This window comes from Sapajus apella, unplaced genomic scaffold (genome assembly GCF_009761245.1).
Source record: "Sapajus apella isolate SASKATOON/1434 unplaced genomic scaffold, GSC_monkey_1.0 scaffold52, whole genome shotgun sequence".
Lineage (NCBI taxonomy): Eukaryota > Metazoa > Chordata > Mammalia > Primates > Cebidae > Sapajus > Sapajus apella.
Genome location: NW_022436992.1, coordinates 15,271,568 through 15,280,381, shown reverse-complemented (window position 1 = coordinate 15,280,381; position 8,814 = coordinate 15,271,568).

Sequence of the window (8,814 nt, the reverse complement as noted above, 5' to 3'; positions counted from 1 at the left end):
TGATGACCCACACCTCCCAGTGCAGTGGTCCACACCTCCCAGGGCAATGAGCTGCACCTCCCAGTGCAATGGTCCATTCTTCCTGGTGCAATGGTCCTTACCTCCCAGTGCCAACAAGCCACACCTCCCAGGGCAATAAGCTGCACTTCCCAGTGTAATGGTTCTTGCCTGCCTCCCACTGCAATGGTCCACACTCCCAGGGCAATGAGCTGAACCTCTCAGTCAATGGTCCACGTCTCCCAGTGCAGTGAGCCAGGGTTCCCAGCAATGATCCATGCTTCCCAGTGCCAATGAGCCATACCTCCCTGTGCCAATGGTCCATGTGGCCCAGTGCCAATGGCCCATGCCCCAATGCTAATGAGTCACATTTCCCAATGCCAAAATCAGCCACGCCTTTGTGAGTTCCTTCTCACATTGAGTCTGGACGTAACCATGTTTTTCCTTTTCTATCCATTTACTTTCAATGTATCTGTGTCATATTTAAAGTGTGTCTTTGTAAATACTATATGGTTGGGTCTTCTTTTTTTATCCAGTCTGGCAATCTCTACCTTGAATTCATATCATACCACTTTACATCTAATGTAAGAAACTCTGGTAGCCAAACCCCAGCCTCTTGCATCACTGTAATTAAAGCACTCTTATCTTTTCTTCGTGTTTGGAAGCTGGGGAGTAGTTATTGTTTCAGATGGTTTGGATTCACCTTTAGGTTTACCCTCTGCAGGGCACCAGAACCCAAGCCTCATAGATTTGTAAGGGTGTCTGTATTCTCCCTGCTACCAACTCCTTCTCTAATGCCACTTTCCCAGCAAAATTCTAGGGAAGGAAGAGAGTTGTTGGGCAGAGAGATGGATTTTTGTATTTGGAATTCCTCCAGACCTACATGTGGCCCCTGACGCACAATACTCCTTCTTAGCCCTGAAAAGCCTGCTGCCTGTAGGCAGCTGCTTCTTTTCCTGCCTGGACTCATTCAGGCACTTGCCCCAGAGAGCTCCAGGGTCCCTGCTCACCTACGGAGGGTGCACCCCCTGCAATTCAGTTCATCAGAGCTTCCTTATATCTTCCCATCTTTGAAAGCCCCATGAGACATATGATTTTAATACGGTTCATTCTTGTCATCACCATGGGAGAAAAGTGTTTGAGTCTTTCTACATCCTAACAAGAACCAGATGACCTAATCTTATTTAAGTCATTGATATTTGTGCTTTTGTTATATACAGAAAAGCTTAATTTCTGGGTTCATAATATAGAAAAGCCAAACACAACTTATACTGAAGCAGCTGCTAACCATTTGTGGTCAGATGTGATTATCCAGCCATCACCATGTTTTAAAACTGAATTTGAAAACTTTCATATTGAACGCAAGATCTCTAGTTTATTGATGATGCCCCATGCTTTGTTATTATTTATCCACTAACTCCTCATAGTTGCATTTAACTCCTTATATTCACATTTTCTTCTGGCCCTTACTGACATTTGAGAATGAAACATTTCATACATGAAAATTGAGAAATTCTGTGCATTTTACCTAGGAATTATATCCACTTTACAGTAAAATACATAAATCAGGGCAATTTATCTGCTTTCTACAGAGATATTTTGCATCTCATATCAAAGTTCCCATAACTGCATCCATTTTTTTGTACCTCAGTTTCTACAAAGAAAACCATTCTCTAAGAAAGTCAGATGCTACAATTCACTACTGCAGGATCACCTCATCTACCTGCCCCAACGGGTGGGTGCTGTGGTTTACCTTTAGAGATGGGAACACACTTGAAAAAACGTAAATCATCCTACAAATCTGGCTTAATTTTTTTTCTCCTACTTAAACTCACAAAAGCTTTCTAGTTCATGGTATTCCTTCTGTACTTGGCACATGACAAAGACTTGAGGCCAAAGTCTGCATGCGATGTCAGCCTCCACAAAAGGCTCATATCTCTTCTGCTGTCCCTCAATAGGGGAGGGGCCCCAGAGGTCTCTGGGGAGTGTCTGGTCTTTAGCATCTTTGTACAGAGCGAGTCTCCATGGAGGCAGCCTCAGGACTGTGCAGAGGAAATAACCTGGATTAAGGACACCACTGGAAAGCAATTGTGCCTACATAAGTCAGAGTCTCCCAGTTGTAACTCCAGAATAGGACTACGTTGCACCTCACTACTCAAAGCCCAAACAATAGCTCATGGGGAAAAGAACAATCGACTCTTATACAACTGGGAAAACGGGTTCTCTGTGCACACAAGAGACTATTAAGCAGAAGCCACATTAGACTGTCAATTTCCTCTTTGTTTGCACCAAGGAAGTGAGTAGGGCAGTCTGCAGGGGAAGAAAGTACAAAATAGCAAAATGCTTTGCTTTGCTTTTTAAAACTTTTTTTCTTTTGAATTCATTGTAGACTGGCACATGCAGTTAAATACTAGAGACTCCCATACACCCTTTGCCCAGTTTCCCCAATGGTGAAAACTTGCAGGACTATAGTACAATATCACCAGCAGGGGAAGAGTCAGTGAAGTCTCTGGGTAGTGTCTGGCCTCAACCACAAAATTGCCATTGGTACAATCCATTCATCTATTGATATTTCACCACTTTTACATGCGCACCAGTGGGGTGTGTGTGTAGGGGTGTGTGTGTGTGTGTGTATGCAGTTTTATCGTGTGTAGATTTGTATGACCACCACCACAGATAGCACAGCACAAGGAATCCTCATGCTATTTCTTTTACAGCCACAGCCATCCCTCTCCCTGTTCTCTTTTCTAAACGGGCAACTACAAGTCTGTTCTCCATCTCCATAAATTTGTCACTTCAATAATGCTATGTAAATGGAATCATGCAGTATATAACTTTCAGAAACTTTTTTACCCAGAATGATTCCCTGGAGATCCACCCAAGTCATCTCTTTTTATTGCTGAGCAGTATTCCATGCTTTCTTAAAATAAAAGAGAGAGGGATGTCTTGTATTCTCTTACAATTCCAAGGATTGTCAGAACATTATTAGTGTCATTCTCTATTCTCATAACTTTTAGGGATAATAGGGAACAAATAAAAGAGAAAGGGAGTGTATATGAAGTTATCACATGCTCTCAGTTTGCATTTTTCTTCCTAATTTGTTGGTACCTTATTTTTTATATAAATGCAGCTTTCAGGGTAAACACTCCCTCTGTTGAATAAAGTTTGTGAACAGCAATGGCCTCTAGACACTCAAAATTTAATGGCAAAATAAAATTACTTTCTTGAACTGCTGGTTATGGACAAGATGGAGTAGATAAATTTCTCTCTATTCCTTCTTCTAAGTGCTGTGAAAACACCGGACATTATATATGAAGGATGAAAGACTTTAAAATATGGAAAGAAGACAAAGTGAATAAGAATCTCAGGACATAAGAAATGAATAACATGGTCATAAGTTCTCTAAGTGGCTTCCTTTTTTTTTTTTTAGACAGAGTCTCACTCACTCCATCGCCCAGGCTGGAGCACAGCAGTGATGCGATCTCAGCTCACTGCAACACCCACCTCCTGAATTCAGGTGATTTTCCTACCTCAGCCTTCCTAGTAGGTGGGATTACACGTGGCTGCCACCATGCCCAGCTAATTTTTGTATCTATACTAGAGACAGGGTTTCACCATGTTGGCCAGACTGGTCCTGAACTCCTGACCTCAAGTGATCAGCCCACTTTGGCTTCTCAAAGTGCTGGAATTACAGGTGTGAGCCACTGCTCCTGGCTTCTTTATGTCCCAAACTGGGTGCCAGAGAAGACAGCAACCAAGAAATACCAACAGGCACAGACCAAAAAAAGGCCCCAAGAAAAGCTTGATCTCCCTAACCAAAGGACCAGAAAAAGGTCAGCCTAACAAAGCAGAAAACTTTTGTCTATAAACTAAGCACCCCCAGCCAAATGCCATGAAAAAAATGTGACTCCAGCCCCACACTTGTTAGCAAAGGTTGAGTGGAGAATCTAGACTTGCACCCTCTCCTGGCTGCAACAAGTACCTTACCCATCCCATTCTAGCCAGGATGGTGTTGAACAAAGCCAAATGAGATCCAAGAATTTCATTCATGCCTGGTAATAATAAAGCATGCCCCTCCCCCTCAGTAGTGTTGGTGAAAGCTACATGGAAATCTTAGACTCTGAGCTCCACCTAGCAGTAACAAGGAACCCCTTCCCTGTGTAGGTGTCAATGCTGCCAAGTGGGTAACCTGGACTTCCACTCCCATGTGGCATTAAGAAGGCAATGCCCTCTTCCCCTCTGCCAACAGAATGTCAGAGAACACTTGCTAAAATAGAAGACCTTCAGTGAGCAGTTATGAAAATGCTTGAAACACATGAAAGAATTAAAAAGTCTCAGTAAAAAAAGGTATTTAAAAGAACCAAATAGAAATTTCAGAATTGAAAAAAATACAATAAACAAAATAAATATTTTAGCAATATGACTAAAGAGCAGAAAGAAGAGGATAGAGAAAAGAATCAATGGACTTGAATATGGAAAAATAAAAGGTACTCAATCTAAGCAAGAAAAAGAATACATACTAAGGTAAGGGGAAAGAGCTTCAGGGATCTGTGGGATTATTTTTAAAAGGTCTAGCATTTGCATGATCAAAGACCAAGAATAAGAGGAAAAGAGTATGGGGCTTAAAAAGTATTCAAAGAAACAATGGTTGAAAAATGACAAATTTGGCAAAGGATATAAAGCTACAGATTCGAGTAGCTGAGGAAATTCCAAACCCCAAACTCCAGAATCCATGTGAAGGCGTATTATAATCACACTTCTGAAACCAAAGAAAGAAATCTTGAAAACAATAAAATGACATTTTACCTAAAAGAGGAAAACAATTCAAATGACAATGTGTTTCTCATCAGAAACAACAGAGATCAGAGGAGGTGACAGATTTTTTTCAAGTAATGAAAGAAAAGACCTATCAACCCGATTCTATATCTAGCACAAATATCCTTTAGGAATGCAGGGGAAATCAACATATTGTCAAATAAAGGAAAATAAATGGGATTTATTGCCAGCAGAGCTACCCTAAAAGAATAACTAAGGAAATTTCTTCAGATGGAAAGGAAATGATGATAGAAAGAAATGTCTAACAGCAGAAAGGAAGAAAGGACAAAAAGAGAAAATATATAGATAAATACATGCTACACTTAGCTTCTCGAGTGTTCTAAACTATGATGGTTGATGCAAAAATTATAACGCTGTCTAATATACTTCTCAATATATAGAAAGAAACTAAGAGAATTATATTAAAAATATGATAGAGTAAAGGGACCTAAAGGGAGATGAAGCTTCTATACTTTATTCAATCTGATAAAAACATCAACTCAAATAGACTTTGCTGAGTTACCTATACAGAATGTAACACCTAGAGCAACCACTAAAAAATTGATACAAAGAAATACACTTAAAAAATACTATAACTCAAAATGGAATTATAAAATATTTTCAAGCAATCCACAGAAAAACAAGGAAGATAAAACAGAGTAACAAAAAACAAAGAGATAAACACACTAACAAGCAGGTAGGTAAATAAAATGGCAGACTTAGCCTTACTATATCAATATTTACATTAAATGTAAATAGTCTAAATAGACCTATTAAAAAACAGAAACTGGCAGAGTAGATTAAAAATCATGGCCCAAATATATGCTATTCATATAAAATTAACTTCAAATATAAGAATATAAGTAAAACATATACAAATGAAAAAATATATACTGAGTTACCATATAAACATCAGTCAAAACAAAGCAGGAGTGGCTATATTAATTTCAGATAAAGTAGAGCAAAAACATTATCAGAGACATAAAGGAACATTATATAATAAGAGTCAATCTACCAGGAAGACATAGCAATCTTAAATGTACATGCACCAAATAATAGAGCTGCAAAATATGTAAAGCAAAAACTGATAGAACCAAAAGGAAAAAGAGAAAAATCATATTATACTTGGAAACTTCAACACTCTCTCTCAACAACTGATAGAACAACTAGGCAGAAAATCAGCAAGAATTTGTAAGAACACAAAAACACTGTCAATGAAAAGATTCAATTGAGATTTGCAGAACATTCCCCCAGTGACATCAGACAGCACACATTATCTTTTCAAGTTCCCACAAAACATTTATTGAGATAGACTGTATCCAGGGCCATAAAACAAATCTAAACAAAATTAAAATTGAAATTACACAGTGTATTATTTTCTCACCATAATGAAATCAAACTAGAAATCAAAACAGAAAGACATATAAAAAATCTTCAAACTCTTTGAAATTATACAACACAATTATAAGTAATCAATGGGTCAAAAAGAAAGTCCTCAATTTCTCAGAAAATTTTTAAAATACATAGAACAGAATGAAAATGACACTATAACATAAAATTTTGTGAAATGCACCTAAAGCAGTGCTAAGAGGAAAACCCACAGCATTAAATGCTTACATCAGAAAAGAAGCCTCAAATCAATAAATTAAAAAGTATTTTTTAATTAAACACTTTTAAAATTAGAAAAAGATCAAAATAAAACTAAAAGAGGCCAGGCAAGTTGTCTCATACCTATAATCCCAGTGATTTGGGAGGCAGAGCGGGGACAATTGCTTGAGTCCAGGAGTTTGGGATCAACTGGGCAACACAGCAAGACTCCACCTCTGCAAAAAATAAAGAACATTAGCCAGGTGTGGCAGCATGCACCTGTAGTCTTAGCTACTCAGGAGGATGAGGTGGGAGGATTGCTTCAGCCCAGGAGTTCAAGGTTATGATGAGCTATAATCATGTACTCCATCCTAGATGACAGAGCAAGACCCTGTCTCTAAAATAAATAAAGAAAACCAAAATAGAAAGAAGGAAGGAAATACTAAAGAGCAGAAATTAATATAATTGAAACCAGAAACATAGTAGAGAATCAATGAAACAAAGAGTTATTTTAACAGATTAATAAAATCAATAAACCGCTACCAAGTCTAACAAAGAAAACAGAAAGACACAAATTACCAATATCATGAATGAAAGAGGGAATAAATATATAGATATGGCAAACATTAAAATTATAAGGGAATACTATAAACAACTCTACAAACATAAATTTGTCAACTCAGATTAAATGGACCAATTCCTTGAAACTTATAAAGTGCCAAAACACACTCAAGATGAAATCGATAATTTGAATTAAAGTAATTGAATTTGTAATTTTAAGATTCACAAAAAAGAAATCTCTAGGTTCAGATAATTTCCCTCTAGAATTCTGACAAGTGTTTTGAACAGTTTAAACACCAATTTTACAAAATCTCTTACAAAAATAAAAATCAGGCAATACTTCCTAATTTATTTCATGAAACTAATATTACCCTCATACCAAAACCAGATAAAGACAGTATTTTAAAAATTATAGACCAATATTTGTCATGAAGATAGATATAAAAATACTTAACAAAATGTCAACAAATAGAATTCAGCAATATATATTTTTCCTTAATTATACACCATGACTAAGTTATTGAATATCCAGGGATATAAGGCTGATTCAAAATTTGAAAAGCAATCAATGTAGTTCACCATATCAACAGACTAAGGAGGAAAAATTACATGATTATATTAACTGATGGCAAAAAAAAAAAAAGCATTTGACAAGTTCTTTTTGCATAAATGCACATTCTTAGCTCTTTTCTGCTAAAGAAAAGAAGAAACCAATAAAATTGATACATCATTTTTTAAATTTATATTATAATGTCTTAATACAGGTCACTAAATAACCAACCCCTCTCAAGAGATGTAATAGAAAATATTATCTAAGTGTTCCCAAAATACCTACAATAATACCAAGTTCTTTCTCAAAGCCAAAACTGTGATAATTCTACATTGGAAACTGTCTCAAGACCAGCCTGGCCAACATGATGAAACCCCCTCTCTACCAAAAATACAAAAATTAGCTGGTCATGGTGGCATGCCCCTTTAATCCCAGCTACTTGGGAGGCTGAGGCAGAAGAATTGCTTGAATCCAGGAGGTGGAGGTTGCAGTGAGCTGAGATGGTACCACTGCAGCCTGGGCAACAAAGCAAGACTCCGTTTCAAAAAAAAAAGAACTCTAGCCCTGGAATAGCTAAGTGGAAAGGCAAGACAGAGGACGCACAAGACAAAGTATCACTTCTCAAGCTGGGCATGGTGGCCTACTCAGGAGGCTGAGGTGGGAGGATTACTTGAGGCCAGCAGTTCAAGACTGCAGTGTACTATAATTGTGTCTTTGAATCTAGGTTCCTGCACTGTAGCCTGGGCAATGTAGTGAGAGAAGGAAAGAAAAAGAAAGGGGAAGGGAGAGGAGAGGAGGGGAGGAAAGGGGAGGGGAAGTGAGGGGAGGAGGGGAGGAGAGAGAAAAAAAGGAAAGAAAGAGAAAGAAAGAAAGAGAAGAAGAAGAAGAAAGAAAAGAAAAGAAAAAAGCAAAGAAACAAAGAAAAGAGAAAAGGAAAGAAATGAAGGAAGGAAGGGAAGGGAGGAAAGAAAGAAAAAGAAAAAAGGAAAGAAAGAGAAAGAAGAAAGAAAAAGACAGAAAGAGAGGAAAAGAGAGAAAGAACGAATGAAAGAAAAAGAAAAAAGGAAAGAAAAGAGAAAAGGAAATGAAAGCAAAGGAGGAAGGAAGGAGGGAAGGAAGGAAGGAAGGAAGGAAGGAAGGAAGGAAGGAAGGAAGGAGGGAAGGAAGGAAGGAAGGAAGGAAGGAAGGAAGGAAGGAAGTGAGTGGAGGGGAGGAGAGGGGAGGGAGGAAATATATATTCACTGCTCTTAGCTCTCATCCTCACTCTAGGGATCATACATTAACAGATGTTAGTCTCAGATGCA